This window comes from Panthera pardus, unplaced genomic scaffold (assembly GCF_024362965.1).
Source record: "Panthera pardus isolate Hobbes unplaced genomic scaffold, ASM2436296v1 HiC_scaffold_7, whole genome shotgun sequence".
NCBI lineage: Eukaryota > Metazoa > Chordata > Mammalia > Carnivora > Felidae > Panthera > Panthera pardus.
The window spans coordinates 52805159-52832205 of record NW_026527002.1 but is presented as its reverse complement, the minus strand read 5'-3'; the positions used below and the strand labels follow the sequence as shown (position 1 = coordinate 52832205).

General features: G+C 36.9%; 1 long non-coding RNA gene and 1 pseudogene across 1 annotated transcript in view; both read left to right on the top strand.

Moving 5' to 3' along the window:
* The window catches only part of LOC109277930 (uncharacterized), a 141017-nt gene that overhangs the window by 94512 nt on the left and 19458 nt on the right, over positions 1 to 27047 (top strand). The gene's annotated exons all lie outside the window — the stretch shown is intronic.
* Positions 6874 to 7650, top strand: LOC109277929 (60S ribosomal protein L23a-like; annotated as a pseudogene).

Below are 27047 nucleotides of genomic sequence, written 5' to 3'. Positions count from 1 at the left end.
TTCATTCTTTTTGATTGCCAAGTAATACTCCATTGAGTGTGTATATATATATATATATATATATATATATATATATATATATATATATATACCACATCTTCTTTATCCTTAGGATGATAACATTTTTAATGCCAGAAGAAACAAGTTCTCTTCCTGCTAAGGTTACTGAGCTAGGAGAATTTGAACCTGATACTAGTGGCCACCTTCCCCCCGACACAAAGAGGAGCTTGTTGCAGGATGGAGCTAATCAGAAACAAAGTGATGAAAGGCAAGTAGAGTTAGAGAAAGAGAACAAAAAAGCAGAAAGGCAGAAGGAAAAGCACAAGTGCAAGAGAAAGGAACAAGTGAGCAAAGAAAACAGAGAAAGAAATGAATTAGAGGAATCAGTTTTGTATAGCTAAAAATTGTAACTTTTGCACACATAGGTTACATTGATCCTATGGCTGGCATTTTTCAAATATGAAATACAGATATAGAAATTATGAGTCTACTTATTCAGCAGTTAGTGCCAAACACTGTTAAATGTTCTCATTAAAAATCTATAAGTCATTTGTAACCCTAGGAGATTGTTACAGCGAAAAAGCTTAACATGTAAAAAAAATAAAATGTGATGTGTAAAAGCCATCATATAAAGAAAGATAGTAAAGGCTTTGGGAATAGGAAAGAGAGATCAAGTCTGTAGATAAATGGTGGTGGGTAAGTATATAGAAAAATAGTTCACATAAGATGCAGCTAAAAACTAAAGGATACATTGCAATTACTTAGTAAATAAATTAGGAATGAAGCTAAGTAGAAAGCTTGCATTGGTATCAGAGACTTTAACATTCATGTATGCTATTAATACACCTCACTGATTTTCTTCAATGTTTTCTTTCTCATTAAAGCTTTAAATTTTGCTAAACATTCAAGGTTGACCTGTGTGGGTGTGTGATATTAGGAAGCTTCAGCCAGAGATTACACCACCAACTCTATGGAATGACTCAGTCAGCAGCTGAATGACTCCTGCTCCTTGTTCCTTTTCCAAATACTTCCTCATTATGTCTAAAATAGTTCATTCCCTTTTGTCACCTTGCACGAAATCAATCTAATTAGAGATTCATTTGAATAAGCAAGTTCATTTTTCTTTTTAAAAAAAAATTTTAAACATTTTTTTTGAGACAGAGAAAGAGTGGGAGAGGGGCAGAGAGAAAGGGAGACAGAGAATCTGAAGCAGGCTCCAGACTCTGAACTGTCAGCACAGAGCCCAATGTGGGATTTGAACTCATGAACTGTGAGATCATGTCCTGAGCTGAAGTCAGATGCTTAAATGACTGAGCCACCCAGGCGCCCCAACAAGTTCATTTTCCAAAATGAAAAGATAAAGGTGTTGGGGTTGAGGGGAGGGGTTATAGTCATTTATGCCTTAGTATAGTTTAAACACTTTGTTTCTGTCTAGTCAGGTCTTACAGTGTACAAGAGACAAATCCAGTGCAGGTGGCAGTGTTGTGAAATGGTCAGCACTCTGAATTTTCTTACAGTCAGAAATATCTGGTTTGAATCTTGTCTCTACCACTTTACTAGCTTTATGAGCTTGAGAAAATTATTTAATGTTCAAGGTGTCTCAGTTGTCTCCCCGATACATGAGAGAAATGTGTTGATCTGCTATTGTTATATAACGTACACATATTGACTGGCACATCCAGAGCCTGGTTAAGCAATGAATAAATGGTAGCTATTAATACTAGGATGGAGAAAAAGAGGTACTTTTGTAGCAAAAGCAATGAAATCCTGGATGAATGTAGGAAAAAAAGGCATACTTTGTGTTTTCAGTACTTTTGCCTAAGATAGCAACATGATGAACGGTGGTAGAGTTGAGGTGCAAGTGTATGATCATGTGTCCAGTGTTCTTTATGATAAAAAGATCACATACAGTGAATTAATATTACATCAATATCTGATCTCTTCCAACGATTCTTTCTGGATTTTTGTTTTAACTAACTGTAACTTTTTTCTTATGACTAGTCCTTACAGAGGTAGATAACATGGGTGCTTAAGGGAAATGAGAGTGTCTTAAACAAAGGTGAATGTTTAAAAGTTCTAGGTCACTTTGCAAAGCCATATCCTATTTTTTTTAATTCAAGTATAATTAAGTACAGTGTCATATTTGTTTCAGGTATCAGTATCCAATATGCTGATTCAATTCTATACATTGCTCAGTACTCACCCCTGTAAGTGTCCTCTCAATTCCCTTCACGTATTTCACCCATTCACTCACCCACCAGTTTGTTCTCTATATTTGAGTTTGGTTTTTGTTTGTTTGTTTGTTTTGTTTTGTTTGTTTTTCTCTTTTTTTCTTTGTTCCTTTGTTTTATTTTTTCTTAAATTCCACTTATGAATGAGATTATATGGTATTCGCCTGTCTCTTAGCATTATATCCTCTAGATCTATGTGGTTTCAAATGACAATATTTCATTCTTTTATGGCTTAATAATATTCCATTGCATGTATATATACCACATCCTTTTTATCCATTCATTTATCAATGAACACTTAGATTGCTTCCATATTTTGGCAATCCAGTTTTTGCAATGCTGCAAAAAACATAGGGGTGTGTATATATTTTTGAATTAGTGTTTTGTGTATTCTTTGGGTAAATTCCCAGGAGTGGAATTATTGGGTCATATTGTAGTTCCATTTTTAATTTTTTGAGGAACCTCCATACTGTTTTCCACAGTGGCTACATCAGTTTGCATTCCCACGAAATTCCTTTTTTTCCCACATCCTTGCCAACACTTGTTATTTCTTTTCTTTTTGATTTTAGTCATTCTAACAGGTGTGAGGTGATATCTCATTGTGGTTTTTATTTGCATTTCCCTGATGATGTTGAGCATCTTTTCCTGTGTCTTTTGGTGGTCTGTATGTCTTCTTTGGGAAAATATCTGTTCAGATCCTCTGAGTATTTTTTAATTGGATTGTTTGCCTTTTTGGTATAGAGTTGTATATGTTGTTTATATATTTTGGCTACTAACCCTTTACTAAATATGTCATTTGTAAATATCTTCTCTCCCATTCAGTAGGTTGTCTACTTGTCTTATTAATAGTTTCCTTTGTTGTGCAAAAGCTTTTTATTTTGGTGTAATCCTAATAGTTTAATTTTGCTTTTGTTTCCTTTGGCAAAGGAGACATAGCTATAAAAATGTTTCTATAGTTCATGTCAAAATGATTGCTGTCTATGTTTTCTTCCAGGAATTTTATGGTTTCAAGTCTCACATTAATGTCTTTAATGCATTTTGAGTTTATTTTTGTGGATGGTGTAAGAAAGTGGTTTAGTTTCATTCTTTTACATGTAGCTGTCCAGTTTTCCCTACACCATTTGTAGAAGAGACTGCGTATATCTGCCTCCTTTGTCAAAGATTAATTTAGCATAAAAGTGTGGGTTTATTTCTGGGCTCTCTATTCTGTTCCATAGACAATATGTGTCTATTTCTGTGCCAGTACTATAATGTTTTGATTACTACAGCTTTGTAGTATATCTCTAACAAACATAGATGCAAAAATCCTCAACAAAATATTAGCAAACGGAATCCAACAATGCATTAAAAAATATTTCACCATGATCAAGTGGGATTTATTCCAGGGATGAAAGAGTGGTTCAATATTCACAAAATAATATGATACATCATACTAACAAGAGAAAGGATAAATACCATATGATCGTTGCAATAGACACAGAAAAAGCATCTGACAAACTACAATATCCATTCATAATAAACACTTTCAACAAAGTAGGTTTATAGAGAACATACTTCAACATAATAAGGGCCATAAATGAAAACCCACGGCTAACATCAAACCAATGGTGAAAAACTGAGAGCTTTTCCTCTAAGATCAGGAACAAGAAAAGGATGTCCACTGTTATCACTTATATTCAACATAGTACTGGAAGTTTTAAGCACAGCAGTTGGAAAAGAAAAAGAAATAAAAGGCATCCAAACTGTTAAGGAAAAAGTAAAACTTTCACTCTTTGCAGATGACGTGATACTATATATAAAAACTCTACAGGCTCCAACAAAATATCAGAACTATTAAGTGAATTTAGCAGATTTACAGTATACAAAATCAAAACACAGAAATCTGTTGCATTTCTATACACTAATAATGAAATAGCAGAAGGAAAAATTAAGAAAACATTCCCATTTACACCAAAAAGAATAAAATACCTAGGAATAAATTTAACCAAGGAGGTGAAAGACCTGTTCTCTGAAAGTCACGAAACACTGGTGAAAGAATTTGAAGATGACACACAAAAAAAGGAAAGATATTCAATGTTCATGATCGAAAGAACCAATATTGTTAAAATGTCCATACTACCCAAAGCAATCTATACATTTAATGCAATTCCTACCAAAATACCAATAGTGTTTTTCACAGAACTAGAACAAACAGTCATAAAATTTGCAGGGAACACAAAGAGACCCCAAATAGTCAAAGCAATCTTGAAAAAGAAGAACAAAACTGGAGGCATTACCAGATCCTATTTTGAAAGCACTTTATGGTTTACACTTAAAAAATTCCCCTTTTAGATACAGGTATGCTGTTTTGAAGGGATACATGCACCCCCATGTTTATAGCAGCACTATCAACAATAGCCAAAGTATGGGAAGAGTCCAAAGGTCCATCAATGAATGACTGGAAAAAGAAGATGTGGTTGGTATACATATACAATGGAGTATTACTTGGCAATCAAAAAGAATGAAATCTTGCCATTTGCAACTACATGGATGGAACTAGAGGATATTATGCTAAGCAAAATCAGTGTCAGAGAAAGACAAATATCATATGACTTCACTCATATGAGGACCTTAAGATACAAAACAGATGAACATAAGTGAAGGGAAGAAAAATAATATAAAAACAGGGAGGGGACAAAACATAAGAGACTCTTAAATATGGTGAGCAAACAGAGGATTACTGGAGGGGTTGTGGGAGGGGGGATGGGATAAATGAGTAAGGGGCATTGAGGAATCTACTCCTGAAATCATTGTTGCACTATATGCTAACTAACTTGGATATAAATTAAAAAAATAAATAAATAAAAATTCCCCTTTTAAAATACATGCATATTGAGTACAAACTGAGCCAGAGGTGTTTTTTGTTTAGGTTGTTTGTTTGTTTGTTTGTTTGTTTTTGCTTGTTATCAACATGTTAACATTCCCCAGCTGTCCATTTCAGAAGGATGATGGGGCCTATCCATGTTGTAAGTGTGTTTGACTCTTCCACAGGCAGCCCACTGTGCTAAGAGACAAAATAGGGATGTTCTCCAGATTCCTTCACAATGGTTAGACCAAATTCAAACCCACACTCTTGAAGAGTGATAGAGTTAAATTGCATTTTGATTTGGGTTTTCCCCCCAAAATCTGGCTAATGTAGTTAATTGACAGAAACAACTATATTTTCTAATCAGATATATAACTACAAACCTCAAGGCAATCTTTCTCTTGCCAGTAGCAAAGTAATTACCATATTAACAGCATTCACTCAATATCACCACTGAGGATTTCTCCCATAAAGCCTGCTGGAGAAAAGTGCCAGGCCACAAGGCAGTTTAATACAACCACTTCTGCCTTTACTCTGACTTTGTATAAGTGTCAATGCCCACGCTATCTGGTCTATTCCACCTATGAAAGGCATGGGTTTGTTTATTTCTGCCTTTCAGTTTCAGTGTATAGTAGTATACCATGGTGCAATTGTTTATGGGACTAGTGACTCCACAGTTTTAAAGCTTATACTTCTCTTTTGAATACAAAATATTCAAATATTATTTTGTGCATCTGACAGCGTTGGCCTCTTCCCTGACACCATATGGAATTATTTTTGGCTTCCCAGGCTCCATCTTGCCCTCAGACGTTGCTTATACTGAGCTGCTGGGAACCCAGTCCACTGTTCCTCAACTCTTTTCATGAGTCTAACCCCTCCCTGTTCACCATCCAGGTACCAGTTCAGTTACGCCTTCCCTAATATCTCAATTCTGAGTTAAATGGCATGCAGATGTGTACCCTCCTCACGTTACATTTCAACTGCTTCTTTACTTAGTGGAATTCCCCAATAGACTGAGTTTTCTGAAATCAGAGACACTGTTTTGTTTATAAGAATGCCTTTGGCAGCTGGAAGGAATACTGCTGCTTTTCAGTAAATATTTGTTGTAGCACATTTCATTTTTTTTTTATCATAGTTATGCATTTCTTTCTGTGCTATGGTAAGCATTTGCTCCCTTCACCAATTAACTTTGGTTAACTTTGATGGCTGTGTGGTTTGCTTTAACAAATGGGATGTGAGCATATATGACATACAGCATATCTTGGCAGAAGCTTTAGAAGCACTAGCATGGTTTGACACTCCTCCTCTTCTTTCTGCCTTCCACAGTCAGAAAACCATCTTTCAAATAGTGGCTACTCCAAAATTCAACCAGGTAAATATGAAGATCTCATTGGCTTTGTTAAGGAATTCATGAATTAGACAGCATCCCATGTAGAATGTAGAGGGGAGTTGTACAAAATGGAAGGTGTTTATAGGAAGGAGAATAAGGCAATGAAATTATTAGCAAAAGAAAAGGAGTGTTTCAGGCAAGGTCAGGAGCAGAAGGTCTTATTGTGCAGATTATCTCATTTTCCTTTGGAGGATGGAGAGGAACCACGTGGCCATTTACTTCATTGGGGCTGATCAGAAAATTCCAAACTGACAGGTTAAAACTACATCTCCGGGGGAGATTGAAACTGCAATTAGATTAAGGATTAAACCCCCGTTTGGAGACTCAGCCTAAATGATACCATTTTGGATCTGTGGCTTTCTTTTTAATAGCTCAGAGTTTATTCAAAGAGAGAAGATGTGCCTTTCATGAAGATGGTGCAGAAGGTAAAGAAGGAAGCCCCTGCCCCTCCCAAAGCCAAAGCCAAAGCAAAGGCTTTGAAGGCCAAGAAAGCAGTGCTGAGAGGCATCCACAGTCATAAAAAAAAAAAAAAAAAAAGATAATCTGCACATCATCTACATTCTGACAGCCCAAGACACTGCATCTCCGAAGGCGACCCAAATATCCTCAAAAGAGTGCCCCCAGGAGAAACAAGTTTGACCACTACGCCATCATCAAGTTTCCCCTGACTACTGAGTCAGCCATGGAAAAAATGGAAGACAGCAACACTCCTGTGTTCATTTTGGATGTCAAGGCCAACAAACACCAGATCAAATAGGCTGTGAAGATCTATGACATTGATGTGGCCAAGGTCAACACTCTGATCAGGTCAGATGTAGAAAAGAAAGCATATGTTTGACTGGTTCCTGACTGTGATGCTTTGGATGTTGCCAACAAAATTGGGATCATCTAAACTGAGTCCAGTTGGCTACATTTGAATATAAATTGTTTCATCATTAAACAACAACAACAATAAAACAACAAAGAGAGAAGATGCATAAAACAAGCTGAGCCCAAAAGAGTCCAGTAGATCCCAGTAATGTGTGTGACAAATGACAGTTATAAATTGCTGAGATTTAGAGATTGCTTGTCACTACAATAAAAGTTGATTAGCAAAGAAATTGATACCTAGAAGCAAGGGCACTATGGTAACAACAATAAAATAAAATATGTAGTATTTGTACCATGCCTGCTATGGGAGCCCTAATGTTAAAGGAGGCTGGAAAAATAACCTATACTATGCACAGGTGAAAATTTTGGTAAAACCATCACCTTAGATAACTTGAAAGGTAGAAAATATACCTATAAATTTGTGACTTTGGCAAAGACTTTTCAAGACAAAATTTTGTTGGCGCAAAATTGCTTACCAGTCATTATAAGCAAGAGATGAGCTGAGAAAATAATTGACCTTTTTGCAAGTAAGAATGGAAGAGAAAAGGAGCACCCAGAAATCCAGAGACAGAGTTGAAAGGTGCAACTGTTTCTCTTCTCCAGCCAGTAAACTATTTGCAAATTAAGACAAAACCTCAGTGCAAAGACCAAGTCAAGGACCTGAAAAGTTGTTTTTTAGTTGTGCGTGCATGTTCTTACATGGAATAATTTGAATTATTTTTAGTGAATTGAAAGCATATTAGAAATTTAGCAACTTGAGCAAATTTTTGATATGAAAATACAATAGTAATATGTAGGCAATTTTAAGGATGGTTTCAAAGAAACTTTAAAGTGGATAAATGGAAGAAAAGCAATTTGTATTATCTATTCTCTTTTAGAAGTACATTATAAAGATTAGAAGATATGAGCAGTCATGCAAAATTAATATTACAACGTGCCTATACAATTTTTTTGTCATCCTTCATAATATGAAGAGCCACTATTTTTATTCTATTAAGTAAAAGTACACCCAATTAAAACTACTACTACTACTACTCCTAGTCAAACTTGAGTGCAAAGAACAAATCAAGACTGTTGTCACCGTGCTATTTGTTAAGACCTCTGATTCTTTTAAAGTGATCCCCATTAAGTCATTTCACTTATACAAAATGGCTCAGGATAAAGAGACCATAGATTTGGCCCAATGGAGTCTAAAGAGTTCAAATTATCTGTAATTAAGCCTAAAGGAATATTTTCTAATTTTGGATCTTGCTATTGGCAAGAGGCATTAATAGTAAACAAAGATATAAAAGAAACCAACAGGGGTGCCTGGGCGGCTCAGTCAAATTAAGCTCTTGATTTCAGCTCAGGTGATCTCACAGTCATGAAATCAAGCTCACATGGGGCTCTGTGCTGGCCATAGAGCCTGCTGACATTCTCCCTCTCCCTTTGCCCCTCTTCTGCTAGCTCTCTCTCTCTCTCTCAAAAATATAAAGAAAGAAAAAGTAAAAAAAAAAAAAGAAACAAACAATATTTTTTAAAGAGTTGTAGTGCCCAAACTGCCACCAGCCTGAATTAAAAGGAGTTGTGATTGTTTGAACAATAGAACTATTCTCAAGCCCTCAACTTTCTATTGACAGGTTGAGGAAGCTGTTCACTAGTCAAGGGGGCAATTTTTCCTGAAGAGGATACTGGAAAAGGAAGGACCTCCTAGAACATGAAGTCAAGAGTCACGAAGGACAATAGACTATGAACCTACCTCCAGGAAACAAAATTGATTAAGTTTTCTACACTAACTCAGCTTAGTAGACCTTATGATAGTTCCTCACTGGGATTTCAGAATTGCTATGAATCAGTGATTGCTGGTTCTACCCTTTTCCCCTCATAAATAAAAGTATTTATATGGGTTCCACATTTTATGATGCATGTGTGGGGTGCAAATAACAAAGTTTTTAGTTTATAGGACTTTGGCTCAAGAGAAGCTATATTTGAGCATGATATACATTTTAAGAGCTCGGGTTTCAAACTGGATGTTTTGATTGGATAAGACCTTAGAGTATTGTTAGAATGGGGTGACTATCTTTGTTTCGAGGAAGGGGGTGAACATTTGTGAACAATGGCAGGCTGTATCAGATTGCATTATTTCACAGATATTCATTCCTCCATACCCTTGCCATGCTTTGTGAACACAGTCTACTTTCCTGCCCACTGACTTTAGCCTAGATCATATTACTTTCTTTGGCTAAAAGATATCTCAGTAGAAGTTTTAAATGTGCTTGCATATTTTGTATGGCTTGGTACCCAGTCTCCTGATTTTTTCCTTCCAAAATGAGAGTAGCATGTCCCAGGTACAGGCTTACTCTTTCAGTCTGACCTCTGGAATGAGAATATATGTTTCATGGAGACCAGGAGTTTTGAGAAAAAAGAACTATTGACCGAGAATCCCATACCCTTGAAAATATCCTTCAGAAATGAAGGGGAAATCAAGGGGCACCTGAGTGGTTTAGTTGGTTAAGTGTCCAAATTCAGCTCAGGTCACGATCCCATGGTTTATGAGTTCAAGCCTCAGGTCAGGCTCTGTGCTGAGAGCTCAGAGCCTGGAGCCTGCTTTGGATTCGGTGTCTCCCTCTCTTTTTGCCCCTCCCCCATTCACACTGTCTCTCTCTGTGTCAAGAAAATAAACATTTAAAAAAATTTTTAAAAATCTTCATACGTGTGAAATAAGTCATAAACTCATGGTAACATGATTTTTGTACTAAAAACATTGATTCAGGAAATCAATTCTTTGGACACATAGAGGCTGGGTTAAATAAGGAAGCTTAGTCCTTGTTGGGTAGAGGCCCTCACTTCATCTGTTCACAGTGCACAGGCTCAGCACTTGCCCACACAAAGCCTCTGTCTGGAACTCACCTGCATGTACTCGGCCCTTGGCCCTTGTCTGCAGCATGATGAGGTGACTGGCACGGAGGAAAAGATCAATGCTCTCATGAAATCAGCTGGTATAAATGTGTAATCTTTCTGGAGGGCCGTGTTTGCTAAGGCCCTGGTGAATGTCAACATTGGGAGCCTCCTCTGCAAGGAAAGGCCTGGTGGACCCACTGCGGCACAGCAGCTGTTGCTGGACCAGCTGTCCCAGGTCCTGCCCCCTCTACCACTGTTGTCCCTGCTGTGAAGAAGGAGGTAGAAGCAAAGAATGAAGAATCCGGGGAATCTGATGGTGACACGGGTTTTGGTCTTTCTGACTAAACCTCTTCTGAACCTGTTCAGTATAAAGCTGAACTCTTAAAAAAAAAAAAAAAAAGGTCTGCAGGGGCTCTTTACAATTTCATAGGGGAGTTAGACTTAAAAAGTGTTTGATCTTGGGGCGCCTGGGTGGCTCAGTCGGTTGAGCGGCCGACTTTGGCTCAGGTCATGATCTCGCCGTCCGTGAGTTCAAGCCCCATGTCGGGCTCTGTGCTTACAGCTCAGAGCCTGGAGCCTGTTTCAGATTCTGTGTCTCCCTCTCTCTGACCCTCCCCCGTTCATGCTCTGTCTCTCTCTGTCTCAAAAATAAATAAATGCTAAAAAAAAAAAAAAATTAAAAAAATAAAAATTAAAAAAAAAAGTGTTTGATCTTACCAGTGGGCGAGATTCGTTTAAGTGAGTTCTCAGAGCAACAACAAAGGTGCACGTGTGGGAAGCAGTCAAGGGAGTACAGCAGTATCTTAAGGAGACTGCATTACTAAGAGGCTCTGTACTATAGGAAATACAAATTACAAGCCATATTTTTACTTGAAATCCTCTACATGCTTCACAGACATTAATGTTGCAAATGAAGACTATGACGGCACAAGTAAGATGAACGTAGGCAGGTCTGTCAGTATCACAAGGGCCTCTAGCTTGTTTGGCATCTTTTGCCAGCTCGTTGGGTATTACAACCAAGACAGAAGAATTGCTAAGACATAAAGACTTATGCTGACTTGAAAAGTATAAGTAAGTTCTGGTTGAGAAGTACCCATCTGTGAGATCCCCACTGTATTAATGAAAATAACAAAACAGCATTCATGAATATACATCATTCATGTCTTCCGTGAGCTGTTCCCACATGGAACTGGAGAAAGTCTTTGTTGTACTTGAATAGGTAATGAGGGCATACCTGCTAGTATTTGGTTTTGTAGAGAGCATAGTCAAGAGATTCCCTATGCCAGTTGATTTCAACTTTTTTGATTATAGTCTGCACTAAGAAATACATCTTAGACTGTAATCTATACACACATTGGTAACTATGTCTATTGATATGTTAAGTATACAAATTGTTACAAAACAATCCATAAATTGTGTTTATCTGGCTAAGAGTAAATTGTGTTTACTGTTTACTGTAACTGTGGTGTCAGAAGCTATAATTTTACTTATTGTCATTGCTTTTGTCTCCCCCTTAGTCTTTGATTTTCATAGAGACTCTGTAAATAGCATCTGAGGCTTATAGTTCTTTTAGCTTCAATCCCCTGATATTATACAGGAGCCCTACTGACGTGGTTCAAGGTGTAGGGTGAGGGAAAGTATTCTGTAGGCCTGTGAGTAGGTCTCAGTCTTTAAATGACCCTAAGCTGGGTATTTCCCTTCCCTCAGGCCAGTTAGGCTTTCCTAAAACCCCAGTTGATTACACTCTGGTAAAATAGTTTCCCTTGAGGGTAGACCTTCCTAAAAACATATTTTAAGATGGTTACTTTAACCCATCCCCTGCCAGAAGCACTAGCAGATTTGTCTCCCATCTTCACAGTGAGAACATGATAGGAGCCCTGGAGGTAAAAATACAAGTGCGAGAGGCCCATTAAAACTGGGCCCCGCTGGGGACTCTCTGAGGGGAGAAAAGATGAGAAAAAAAAAAAAAAAAAGACCAAAAGCAACAAATATTAGAAAGGACCAGAGAACACCACCGGAAACTCCAACTCTACAAGAAACATAATGGCAATAAACTCATATCTTTCAGTACTCACTCTAAACGTCAATGGACTAAATGCTCCAATCAAAAGACAGGGTAACAAAATGGATAAGAAAATAAGATCCATCTATATGCTGTTGACAAGAAACCCACTTTAGACCTAAAAACACCTTCAGATTGAAAGTAAGGGGATGTTGACCATCATGCTAATGGTCGACAAAAGAAAGCTGGAGTAGCCATACTTAGATAATCTAGACTTTAAAATAAAGACTGTAATAAGAGATGAAAAGGGCATTATATCATAATTAAGGGGTCTATCCACCAAGAAGACCTAACAATTATAAACATTTATGCTCCAAATGTGATAGTACCCAAATATATGAATCAATTAATCACAAACATAAACAAAGTCATTGCTAATAATACCATAATAGTAAGTGACTTCAACACCTCATTTACAACAATGGACAGATCATATAAACAGAAAATCAATAAGGAAACAAGACTTTGAATGACACGCTGGACCAGAAGGATATAACAGATATATTCAGAACATTTCATGCTAAAGCAGTGGAATATACATTCTTCTCCAGTGCACATGGAATGTTCTCCAGAATAGATCACATACTGAGGCAAAAATCAGCCTTCAACAAGTACAAAAAGATTGAGATCGTACCGTGCATATTTTCAGACAACACCACCATGAAACTCGAAATCAACCACAGGAAAAAATTTGGAAAGGTAACAAATACTTGAAGACTAAAGAACATTGTACATAAGAATGAATGGGCTGACTAAGAAGTTAAAGAAGAAATTAAAAAGTACATGGAAACCAATGAAAATGATAACACCACAACCCAAAACCTCTGGGATGTAGCAAAGGCAGTCATAAGAGGAAAGTATATAGCAATCCAGGCCTTCCTAAAGAAGGAAGAATGATCTCAGATACACAACCTAACTTTACACCTTAAAGAGCTTGGAAAAGAACAGCAAATAAAACCCCAAACCTTCCCCCAGAAGATGGGAAATAATAAAGATTAGAGCAGAAATCAATGCTATTGAAACCAAAAAAGACAAAAACAAAAACAAAAACACCCCCCCCCAAAAAAAAAACAGTAGAACAGATCAGTGAAACCAGAAGCTTGTTCTTTCAAATAATTAACAAAATTGATAAACCCTTAGCCAGTTTGATCAAAAGAAAAGGAAAGGACCCAAATAAATAAAATCAAGAATGAAAAAGGAGAGATCAACCAACACACCAGAAATACAAACAATAATAAGACAATAGTATGAACAATTTTGTGCCAATAAAATGGGCAATCTGGAAGAAATCGACAAATTCCTAGAAACATATAAACTACCAAAACTGAAACAGGAAGAAATAGAAAATTTGAACAGACCCAAAACCAGTAAGGAAATTGAATTCGTAATCAAAAATCTGCCAAAAAACAAGAGTCCAGGGCCAGATGGCTTTCCAGGGGAATTCTACCAAACATTTAAGGAAGAGTTAACACCTATTCTCTTGATTCTGTTCCAAAAATAGAAATGGAAAGAAAACTTCCAAAATCTTTCTATGAAGCCAGCATTACCTTGATTCCAAAACCAGAGACCACACTAAAAAGGAGAACTATAGACCAATTTCCCTGATGAACATGGATGCAAAAATCCTCAACAAGATTTTAGCCAACTGGATCCAACAATACATTAAATACCCCTAGAGATAGAAGGATCATACCTCGATATCATAAAAGCCATATATGAAAGACCCAATGCTAATATCATCCTCAATGAGGGAAAACTGAGAACTTTCCCCAGAAGGTCAGGAACAAGACAGGGATGTCCACTCTTGCCACTGTTATTCAACATAGTATTGGAAGTCTTAGCCTCAGCAGTCAGACAACACAAAGAAATAAAAGGCATCCAAATCGGCCAAGAGGTCATCAAACTTTCACTCTTTGCAGATGACATGACACTCTATATGGAAAACCCAAAAGATTCCACCAAAAAACTGCTAGAACTGATACATGAATTCAGCAAAGTTGCAGGATATAAAATCAATGCACAGAAATCGGTTGCATTCCTATACACCAATAATGAAGCAACAGAAAGAGAAATCAAGGAATCGATCCCATTTACAATTGCACCAAAACCATAAAATACCTAGGAATAAATCTAACCAAAGAGGTGAAAATCTATACACTGCAAACTATAGAAAGCTTATGAAAGAAATTGAAGAAGACATAAAAAAAATGGAAAAATATTCCATGTTCCTGGATTGGAAGGAAAATATTGTTAAAATGTCAATATTACCCAAAGCAATCTACATTTTTGATACAATACCTATCAAAATAACACCAGCATTCTTCAGAGAGCTAGAACAAACAATCCTAAAATTTGTATGGAACCAGAAAAGACCCCAAATAGCCAAAGCAATCTTGAAAAAGCAGGAGATATCACAATCCCAGACTTCAAGCTGTATTACAAAGCTGTAATCATCAAGACAGTATAGTACTATCATAAGAACAGATACTCAGATCGATGGAACAGAATAGAGAACCCAGAAATGGACCCACAAACATATGGCCAACTAATCTTTCACAAAGCAGGAAAGAATATCCAATGGAATAACGGCAGTCTTTTCAGCAAGTAGTGCTGGGAAAACTGGGCAGCGACATGCAGAAAAATGAACCTGGACCACTTTCTTACACCATACACAAAAATAAACTCAAAATGGATAAAGGACCTAAATGTAAGGCAGGAAGCCATCAAAATCCTTAAGGAAAAAGCAAGCAAAAACCTCTTTGATCTTGGCCACAACAACTTCTTACTCAACACATCTCCGGAGACAAGGGAAACAAAAGCAAAAATGAACTATTGTGACCTCCTCAAAATAAAAACCTTCTGCACAGTGAAGGAAACAATCAGCAAAACTAAAAGACAACTGACAGAAACGGAGAAGATATTTGCAAATGACATATCAGTTAAAGGGTTAGTATCCAAAATCTATAAAGAACTTGTCAAACTTAACACCCCAAAAACAAATAATCCACTGGAGAAATGGGCAAAAGACACGAATAGACACTTCTCCAAAGAAGACATCCAGATGGCCAACCGACACATGAAAAAATGCTCAACATCACTCATCATCAGGGACAGACAAATCAAAACCACACTGAGATACCACCTTACACCTGTCAGAATCGCTAACATTAACAACGCAGGCAACAACAGATGTTGGCAAGGATGCAGAGAAAGAGGATCTCTTTTGCACTATTGGTGAGAATGCAAACTGGTGCAACCACTCTGGAAAACAGTATGGAGGTTCCTCAAAAAATTAAAAATAGAACTACCTTACAACCCAGCAGTTGCACTACTAGGCATTTATCCAAGGGATACAGGTATGCTGTTTTGAAGGGGCACATGCACCCCAATGTTTATAGCAGCACTATCAACAATAGCCAAAGTATGGAAAGAGCCCAAATGTCCATTGATGGATGAATGGATAAAGAAGATGTGGTATATGTATACAATGTCGTATTACTCTGCAATCAAAAAGAATGAAATCTTGCCATTTGCAACTACGTGGATGGAACTAGAGGATATTATGCTAAGCGAAATTAGTCAGAGAAAGACAAATATCATGACTTCACTCATATGAGGACTTTAAGATATAAAACAGAAGAACATAAGAGAAGGGAAGCAAATAATAATATAAAAACAGGGAGAGGGACAAAAACATGAGACTCTTAAATATAGAGAACAAACAGAAGGTTACTGGAGAGGTTGTGGGAGGGAGGATGGGCTAAATGGGTAAGTGGCATTAAGGAATCTACTCCTGAAATCATTGTTGCACTATATGCTAACTAACTTGGATGTAAATTAAAAAAATAAATTAAATAAAAATTAAAAAAAAAAAAAACACCTGGGCTCCCTTGGAGGTTTTAACTCTTAAGCTAGTCTGCATTGAGACACTTAGTAATTCATCAGTTACATTTCAAAGTGTTCCTATAGAAACCACTTCTGTTGCTGACTACTCCTGGGCTTCTATTCCTGGTAAACTGCAAATCTCTGTAGCTTCCTATGAGTCTCTATTTTGGGGGGCAGCAATTTGTCCATTGACCTCAGTCCTCTGATGTCTCTAAAAATTCATGACCTCAGTTTCAGCTTTTTTCTTGTGAAGTTAGGAGTGACAACTTCCAAGCACTTTAAATACTTTATTATGTGCAATTTGATTCTTTTTAAAAAATTCCTCATTACAACCCACCAAACTGGGTTACTTTGGTGATTATATGGGTATTAAAAGGAAACGCAATTGGATTATTCTATAACCTGAAAGTGAGGAGCCTATGACTCCAGAAGCAATAAAAATGATGAATTTGATTAGATAAAAAATAAAAATGTAAATATAAACCCAGCTAAATAAAAAAACCAAATGACTGGCTTGGAAAAAGTATATGTTATACACAAATGGTTCTTCTCTCTATATGAAAGCTTCTAAAACTAAAGAAAAAAGATAACACTGTAGAAAAATAGGCTAGAAATACAAACAGAATTCTTAGGAAAAGGAAATGCAAATGGCTGTTAAACATAAAAGTTTCCAACTACATTCATAAAAATAGAAGTGCAATTTAAAACTTCACTGAGTTATTCTTTCTTTTTTAATTTTTTTAATGTTTATTTATTTAGTTTTTAGAGAGAGAGAGAAAACGCAAGTGGGGGAGCGGCAGAGAGAGAGAGAGAGAGAGAGAGAGAGAGAATCCCAAGCAGGCTCCACACTGTCAGCACAAAGCTGAATGCACTGCTAAACTCACCAACCGTGATATCATGACCTGAGCTGAAATCAGAGTAAGATGCTTAACCAACTGAGCCACCCAGGTGCCTTATCAAATGGGAAAAATCCAAAAGTTTGCAAAGTACTCTGTTAACAAGGCTGTGAAGAAATAGGTACCTTAATACACTGTTACGGAAATACAAAATGTTGTACCTCCTATAGAGAAGGGGATTTTTCAATATATAGCAAAATTACATGAGTACTTACCTTTTCAATTTAGCACTTCCACTTCTAGAATCTACAAAGATACATTGGAAAAAAATACAAAAAGACAGGTTCACAAGGAACTCGTTGAAATACTATTTGTAATAACAAAGACTGTAAACAACCCAAATGTTTATTAATGGAGAATGGGTTAGCTAAAACCATGCTGCATCAATACAATTGAATACTTCGCAGCTGTAGAAAGGAATGGGCAATATCTGTAAATATTACTATGCTATTATTGCAAAAAGATTTTTTAAGTTTAAAAAGGAGTGTATATTCTATGCTATCATTTCTCTATGAAAATGGGAAGTAATATTTCCTTATATTAAAAATAAGGTAAGGGGCACCTGGTGGTTTGGTCGTTTGACTGTCTGACTCTTGATCTCAGCTGACGTCATGATCCCAAGATCATGGGATCAAGCCATATGTCAGGCTCTGCACTGAGTATGAAGCCTGCCTAAGGTTCTCTTTCTCCCTCTGCCCCTCTACCCAGCTCCCATGGTCATTCACTTTCTCTCTCTCAAAGAAATAATAAATAAATAAATAAATAAATAAATAAATAAATAAACAAACCAAATGCTGGCGAAGACATGGAACAACAGAAACTCTTATTCATTGCTAGTGGCAATGTAAAATAGTACAGCCACATTCCAAGATAGTTTGTTAGTTTCGTATAAAGCTAAGCAATGCTCTTTACTCATATGATCCATGAATCATGCTCCTTGCCATTTCCTCAAATAATTTGGAAACTTATGTCCACACAAAAACCCATATGCAAATATTTATATCATCTTTATTCATTATTGTCAAGTCTTGGAAGCAATCAAGTTGTCTTTCAGTAAGTGCAATGGTCTGAATATGCCGCACCGCCCCCCCCCCCCCCCCCCCCCCCGCCGCTGAATTTATATGCTGAAACCTAACAACCAAGGTAGTGGTGTTAGAAAGCGAAGTTATTAGGTCATGAGGATATAGGCTTCATGAATGTCACCTTACAAAAGAGGCCAGTGAAATGTTGCCCCTTCTACCATGTGAGGTTACGCTGAGAAGTCAGCAATCTGCAACCCACAAAAGGGTCTTCACCAGAACCCAAACATGCTGGCATCCAGTTTTAGACTTCAAGCCTCCAGAACTCTGAGAAATAAATTGCTATTGTTTATAAGCCACCCAGTCTGTGGTATTTTGTTATAACAGCCTAAATGGAAATGAGCTATCGAGCAAGCCATAGAAAGACATGGAGGAAACTTAAATGCATATTTTTAAATATTTATTTATTTATTTATTTATTTATTTATTTATTTATTTAGAGTGGGGAGGGACAGACAGAGAGGGAGAGGAGAGAATCCCAAGCAGGCTCCACACTGTCAGTGCAAAGCCTGACACGGGCCTCAAACTCACAAACTGTAAGATCAGGACCTGAGCTGAAATCAAGAGTTGGACGCTCAGCTGACTGAGCCACTCAAGCACCACTTAAATGCATATTATTAAGTGAAAGAAGCTAATCTGAAAACACTACATACAGCATGATTCCAAGTATATGATATGCTAGAAAAAGAAGAATTATGGAGACAGTAAAAGGATCAGTGGTTGGCAGCAATTAGGAAGGAAGGAGGGAAGAATAGGTGGAGCACACAGCATTTTCGGGGCTGTGATACCACTCTGTGTAATGTTATAAAGGGGATATATATCATTAAACATTTTTCAAAACCCATAGAACATACCAATAGTGGACTCAAATATCAACTATGGACTTTGGGTGACAGTAATGTGTCAATGTAGGTTCATTGATTGTGATAAATGTACCACTCTGGTACAGGATTTTGATAGTAGGAGACACTGTGTATGTGGGGGCATGGGATATATAGGGAATCTTTGTACCTTGTGCTCAATTTTGCTGTGAATCTAAAACTGCTCTAAAGTAATGTCTATTAATATTTTTTAGTAACAAACTATAGAAATGATCCCTGAAAATATAATCTTGTTATTATATATTTTTAAATAAATAAAACAAACCAGAAAAATTGTTACCCACAAAAGAAGTATACCATATCCCACTGAAAGAAACCAGTGCTCCTTGGACAGGTGGCTGATTCCAGTTCCGAAACAGGAAATGTACTGATGAGTTTTGAACATTTTGTCATCCAGAAAGCAAGGAAATTATCAAAAACTACTGGGGTAGTGTCAGAGAGACTGATATATCAACTTGACCTATTGACTTGGACATCTGAGCACCCATAAGGGTATTAGTTACAATGGATTGTCACAAATCCAATATATTTAAGTTTATAAGTTCAAAATGATGCTTGAAAAAAACTTCATTGATCACCATTCTCTTGAAAATGGAATATACATCAGAGTAAGGAAATAATTGATGTTAAGAAGTTTTACTTTATTAAAATCTTCCAGCTAATAAACAATGAAGAAATGATGAAGTCATCACTATTTTACAATCCCTAATAAATTAATAGCTATAAGCAATAATTGTCAATGGCTGCTAACAGCACTGAGAGTGAGACAAATAGACATTGTGTACATCCTCAGAGAGGTATACCTATGAAGAACACTCACTAGAAAAAGAAATCAAGCCCAAATCTGTCAATGCCTCTACATCTAACTGCCAATTAGTAGGAAATCAAGGAGATGGAGGAACATGTTAAATGCACCATGGGAATGAATGTATGCAAAACAAGGAGAGTAGGGACTCTGCAGGAAAAACCAACTGATGTTTTTCTTCAACATCCATACCAAAGAGAAAGAAAAAAGGGGAGAGGACAGGAAAGGGAAAAAAACAGCAGGGGAGAGAGACAGGAGGAAGAAAAATTGCAAATAAAAAAAATTACAGGAAAGAAACCTACATATTAAAAAAAAGACACAACAATGAACTACAATGTATAAACTTCATTTGGATCCTAATTTAAACAATAAACTATAAAAAAAATTCTTTTGGGGGACCTGGGTGGCTCCATCAGCTTAGCATCCAACTCTTGATTTTAGCTCAGGTCATGATCCCAGGGTTGTAAGATTGAGCCCCTCATCAGGTTCTGCACTGTGCATGGAGCCTGCCTAAGATTTTCTGTCTCTCTCTCTCTCTCTCTCTCTTCCTCTGCCTTTCTCCCCACTCATGTGCTCCCTCTCTAAAATAAAAGTAAATAAATAAATAAATAAATAAATAAATAAAACTTGTGAGGAAATTTTAAATATTTCAACATTTCAATATTTCATTAGTATTTATGATGTTAAAAATATCACTTGCTGAGATAATGATATTATGGTTATAGTTGAAAAGTATGTATATATACATATATTCATACATAAATACAAATATACACACACAATGAAATATTCACAAGTGAAATTATATGATATCTGGAATTTGCTTCTAAATATTTTAGAGGTGGAGAGGCAAAAAGTGTAGATATATTGAGGAAACAATATTGGCCATGACTTGATAACTGCTGAATTATTGAACTTGATGTATTCTCTCTTGTTTGGCCCATAGGATTTTAATTTCTGTGGTGACTAACTACCAACACAGAGAGGCTAGTGCCATTGAAAGAAAATTTTTATTACTTAAACTTTTCAAGAAGAAACAGCAGTCCATGCAACACAGGGGAAGCATCAGGGTGGTCCAGAAAACAGGAGCAAGAGGAGTTTATTAGGGTTTCCATGGGAAAGGTAAGGCAGAACAGCATAAACAGTTTAGGTTTGGCCAATTTAAATAATTCTGGCAGGGGTCCCTGAGTGGCTCAGTCAGTTGGGCAACTGACTTCGGCTCAGGTCATGGTCTCACAGCTTGTGGGCTCGAGCACCACATGGGCTCTGTGCTGACGGCTGGGAGACTGGAACCTGCTTCAGATTCTGTGTCTCCCCCTCTCTCTGCCCCTCCTATGCTCATGCTCTGTCTCTCTCTGTCTCTCAATAATAAATAAACGTTAAAAAATTTTTTTAATAAATAATTCTGGGAGGCTTTGGACTTTTGATACATGTCCCTGGGATAATTTGGGGCAGGAGAAATTTTGGCTTGGTGTGTAAAAGTTTGATAGGAGGTGGTTGGCTTGTATATGAGAGGCATACGCGCCAGTAAATTGTTTACTACCTCTAAGAATTAGCTAGCTCTGGGAGGGCAATCTCCAGAACATCAAAAACACAGAAAAGAAAATATAGTTAATATAATTGGCCCCATGATAAATAGATGTCAATAGACAAATATAGAATCTAAGAAAACACATAATAGAGTACATTGCACTGTTTTCTCTATTATTACATATGTTTGAAAGTTTTCATATGTTCTTTTAGAAAACTAGAAAGAACATTAGTGTGAATCAGTTGTTTTCCAAAGAGAGCAAGAGAGCTACAACAATATCACCCATTCCACATGCTCTTTTGCAATGTGGACTTGCTACTTTCTCTCCTATTAGGAGGTAGACTCTATTTCCTCTACCAATGAATTTGGGCTAGCCTTAGTACTTATCATGCTTAATGGGAGATATAATGTTTTGACTTCTGAGGCTAGTCCTTAAAAGTTTTACAACGTCTATCTTTGCTTCTTATAATTCACCTTCTGGGGAGTCAGCCACTGTGCTGTGAGGAAGCCCAAGCAGCCACATGGAGAGATCTATGTGGAGAAAAACCAAGATCTCCAAAAACAGCCCCATCTGAGCCCTTCATCAGGAACCAGAAATAACTGTCAGACACGTGAGTGACCATTTTAGACCTCGAGCTATTCCAGGTCCCCCACTGACACCATGATTCCTGACAGAGAAGAAATTTCAACCAGTGCCTGCTTGAATTCCTGGCCCAAAGAATCATGAACAAATAAACTGTCTTTGTTTTAAGCAATTAAACTTGAGATATGTTACATAATAATGAGTAACTGATACAAGAGTATAAGAATATCTTACAGAGATCATTACTTCCTTAAGAAGAGAAAATAAAGAATATTTATAATATAGATGCAATCTTCAAGCAAATAAATGAAACTAAAAAAGAATTTCATCTAAACACCAAAAAACTTGATTTTATGATCTATGATCTTTGAAAATAATGCCTACAGTAATGCAAGACCAATGGTTAATAGGTGGTTCAGAGCTGGAAATACCTCCACAGTCTTAGAACAGTGAGGTCTATTTAGCTGGAGTAAATAGTAAAGCAAGGAACTAGATGGGGGAAGGTCAATAGATACATTAACCTGAACAGTCTCAGTAATGGTTCAGACTTTCTTCAAGAGGTAACAAGAGATTGGCTGAACATTCTTAGCAGGGCAGTGACATGATCAAATCAGTATTTTGACAAAAGTGGTTGTTTTGCTTGGATTAGTATGAGGAACACATCAGGGCCGGTTAGGATGATTTCCAGATATGAGGTTATGAGAACTTGGACTAGGGAAATGACAGTACATACAAGTTCAAGAAATATCTAATGAATAATTAAGAGATGACTGAATGGTAGAGAGAATGATGAAGAAGGAAAATCCAGAGATGATGCCGAGGTTTTGAGTTGGGATGACTAAGAAAATTGTGGTGACACTGGTGCAGAGAAGAAAACTGAGAAGAGATCATGGGCTGGAAGATAACGGTGACCTACTGAGTAGAATTCTAGATCTACTGAGTTAGTAGGTTCTTGACCTACTAAGTTAATAGTATATTCAAGTAGAAATATCCCATGTTTAGTTTCTGGCACAAAATTGAATGAAGGTAAGACATTAGAACTCACAATAATAAGCGACATTTTCCAAAATGTGTTTTTCAAACACTATTGACAAGAGGTGCCCCATTGAAAGATCCTGAGACTAAATAAATTTGGAAAATGTTTACTTTTTCTTAGGTATTCATAATGCACATTAGAATATGAAACATTCAGAATGATCCTTCTGTATAGAAGCGTATATTATTTTGCTTAAGCAAAACATTCCAAACTCTGATCAACCCTTGACATACTTTATATCATGATCCATTTGGAAAACACAGGATGATCATTAAAAAAATAAATAAATAAATAATAAAGAAAATGAAGAAAACCTAAGTAAATTGGAGGGAGGGGGAGGAAAACAGTATGAAGCTCATTAAGAATAGACTTAATAGCTAAAGCCAGTGCACAGAGTAAATCAAAACTGGAAAAGAACCTTGAGAGTGAAGGTCAAGTGGTTAAGAACTGAAATAGGACAGAGAAGAGTTTGGAGAAGGAATTGTCTGACAAATGGAGGATCATCATGGAAGTTCAGTGTCACAGAAGATTACAGAAGCCGGCCATTAAGTGGGTTTCAGAAGGTTGACATGGCCATGTCCTGCAGAAATGTTAAGAAAGCCAAAACCAGAAAGAAAGGGCTGGAAAAGTCCATTGGATTTAGTTGGAAGTCAGTAGTCCCCCTTGAAAGAGTTTAAAAATATATATATGACAGAGACTAAAGAAGAGTATGTTGTAAGAGAAATCAAAACCACGGACAATAAATATTAACTGGCTGTCTGAAAGTGAAAATCTGAGGGAAAGAAGACTAGCTCCATGTGTTGTCTGTGGTAATCGGAAAATTATCAATAGTGGGGAAAAAATCTGCACACATGCAAAGACAGATGAGAGTATACCAACGGAGCCAGTCCAGGAATGATGCTGAAGAGTGAGAATACTGTATCTGAGGAGTACAGAATACTCCTAGGGTAAAAGTAGCAGTATTAAGCTGGAAGAAGAGGAACAGCTTTTTTTTTTCCCCTGAGATGAGTAAAAAAGACAAGTGATGGCAAAAGAAGGCTAAATGGGTGACGATAGAATAGAAGAACTCCTACGGATCAGGAGAGTTGGGGGCAGGAGGCAGATAGCGGGGAGGAGGTTGTAGTTGGAGAGGGAGAGAACCAAATGTATACTCTCGGGAAAAGAGCAATGCCGGCCTTTACTTGAAGGACAGTAAAATCTGGGAGATGGAGGAAGTACTTTAGGTTAATGTTGAATATGAAATGAAAGGGAATATAAATATTCTTTAATAAAACATAATTTTTAGTAGATATAACATGGAAAAGTTTGAGGGCCCATGGGTGGCTCAGTCGTTTAAGCGTCCAACTCTTGATTTTGGCTCAGGTCATAATCTCACGATTCATGAGTTCAAGCCCCACATCAGAATCTGCACTGACAACGTAGAACCTGCTTGGGATTCTCTCTCCCTCCCTCTCTCTCTGCCCCTCCCCTGCTCACACGCACATGCTCTCTCTCTCTTTCTCTCTCTCTCTCTCTCTCAAAATAAATAAATAAATTTTTAAAAATATGGAAACATTTGAAAAGGATGGTAAGATCTGTCCCCTTATTGTTTATTTCAATTGCTTATTAAAGGTAAGACTTCCCCCATTAAACTCTAAGTTCTATGGGGCAGGCCATAGTCTGTCTTGTTGCTTATTTTGGTTCCATTGACATCTAACGGGGACTGGAATATAGTAGGTGGTTGGTAAATATTAGTTCAGAATTTATAAGGTGTGCTTTGGTTCGAGAAACAGAGTGGAAGTGCAGGGTCCAAATGATAGGAATAAATATTTGATTACAGTAGAAAAAGAAAACTAGTTTTGTGAGTGGGGAATCTGGTCTAATTAATAAACATCTTTAAGTTGTAAAGCTGTAAATTACCTCTCAGATCATCTATCAGATTCAGATCTATCAAGATCAGAATTTTGATTCCTGTTTCCAGAAGAGGCTTACTTAATTTGCTCAGCCTTAAGAACAAACTCAACCAAAAAGACTCATAATACCAGCAAAAGCTTAAATTTTATTTCGTCACTTGATTTTTTTTACCATTACCCAAATATGAAGAATATAAATAGAATCACAAGCTTTCCCCCTTCAACAGTTCATTTCCGTTTCCTGCTAGTTGCTGCATCACTGATCTTTTCAAAGTCATCACTCCAATAGTACTTGGTCTCTCACTTTCCACTCCTAATGCCTACTCTAGATACACCCCATATAAAAGGCCACTGTGAGAATTATAAGTGTTATAACACCCAATGAATATGATGTGAGGAGGAGAGCAAAGCATTATGTAACATATTTCAGTTGTGCCAGTAGGTGTTAACATTTCTGACTTAATAAGTTGACTCCTCTTCTAAGACAAAGTGGCACAGCATGTAACAAAAAGCATCAATTTCAGGGCCAACAATCCAGACTTGGTTATGAATCTGAACACAATTACTTGCTTACTATGAGACTCTAGCCAAATTATTCAGCTCCATGCAATGAGGATGAAAATAACTTGTTGTTTCAGGTTGCTTTGAACATTATAGATAATGTCTACCATGTACCCGGTACAAAGCAATTGCTCAGTAAAGTGAAGCTACAAATATTTGTATCCAAATATTCTGTTTTGATAGTCAAAGTGCCACAGATGGAGCCATAGTAAAACAATATAGGTCTCTGGCCATGGAAAATGAAAAAGTGTAGTGAAAATGAGTCTAAATACAGAAAATTACTTGAAAGTTTGTTTAGGAAACAGATCCCACATACCCCTTTCTACTCTAAAGTGCAGGGCAGCTGCAGACTTCATCTCCAGGAGATGACTGAAAACATTTCTCTGAAGAGGGTAAAATAGAGGGTCTCTGGAGTAAGGGATGCCAGAGACATTGGTATCCTTCCCATCACACTAAAAATGTGGAGATTAAATCAACTTTTACATACTGAATGCTGAGATATCATCCCTCCTTCCCTCATCCAGCTCTCCGAATTCTGAAAGCCAGGTCTCTAACCTGCAGCAAGAGATTGGAAGTTTACTTTGGGCAAAGTGACCAGCCCAAAAAGAAAGACTAAAGGTAGGGAACATCAGAAATTCAGTGAAAGGGCAGACCACCAAAAGTGAAGCCCCCAATTGACAAGCAAACTTGCAGCCAAATCTTCAATGGCCGTATCTCTGGAAAAAAGAGCAACTAAGGATTACCAGACAAATAAACAAGGGAATTGAAACTATTAAGGGAGAAGAAAAGTTGACTTTAAAAAATCATCCTGAGATGCATAAGAGATAAATATTATAACCATGAGGCAAATATGCTATTTTAAAAAGGAAGGGGAAATATTCATATTTTTTTGAGGAACTTTTGGAATTAAAAAAAATGCAGGAATCAAAAGCTCAATAGAAAGACTTTCAGAGAAACCTTTTTAGAGAATAGAGTAAAAAGACAAACAGAAACTAGGTAAGATAGGCAAATAGAGAACCAATTCAGGAAGTCCAAGACGTAAATAAAAGGATTTCCAGAGAGGGAATGTACACAATGGAGTAGAGGAAATCAACAAAGAATAACCCATAACATGTTCCCAGAACCGAATGACACGAGTTTCCAGGTGGAGGGTCCTACCTCAGCACACTGGAAAAAATTGATTCATACTAATGTCAATTATCATACATTATCTGAACACCAAAGAGAGTCAGGAATTAGAATGACTTTGGACTTCTCAACAGCAGCCCTGGAATCTATGAGACATTGAAGCCATGACTTTTAAAATACTGAGATTTCTAACCTAGAATTCTATACTCTGACCACTAATTGACTGTGAGAGAAAATAAAGACATTTCAGCCATCTAAAGTCATGAAAATTGAGCTTCTGTGAATCTCTCAGTAAACTGTTAGAGGATGTGTCGTACCAAATAAGAGCAAAAACCAAGAAAGAAAAAATACAGGATTAGGAAAATATAGGAAATTGGGAAAAGTCAAATAACTCTGGGGGAGATTTCTTCAAGAAAAATGAAATTGGTAGAATATCTAATATGTCTGAATGTATTTAGAGGGATATAAACAACTAAAAGTGGTTGAAATTTA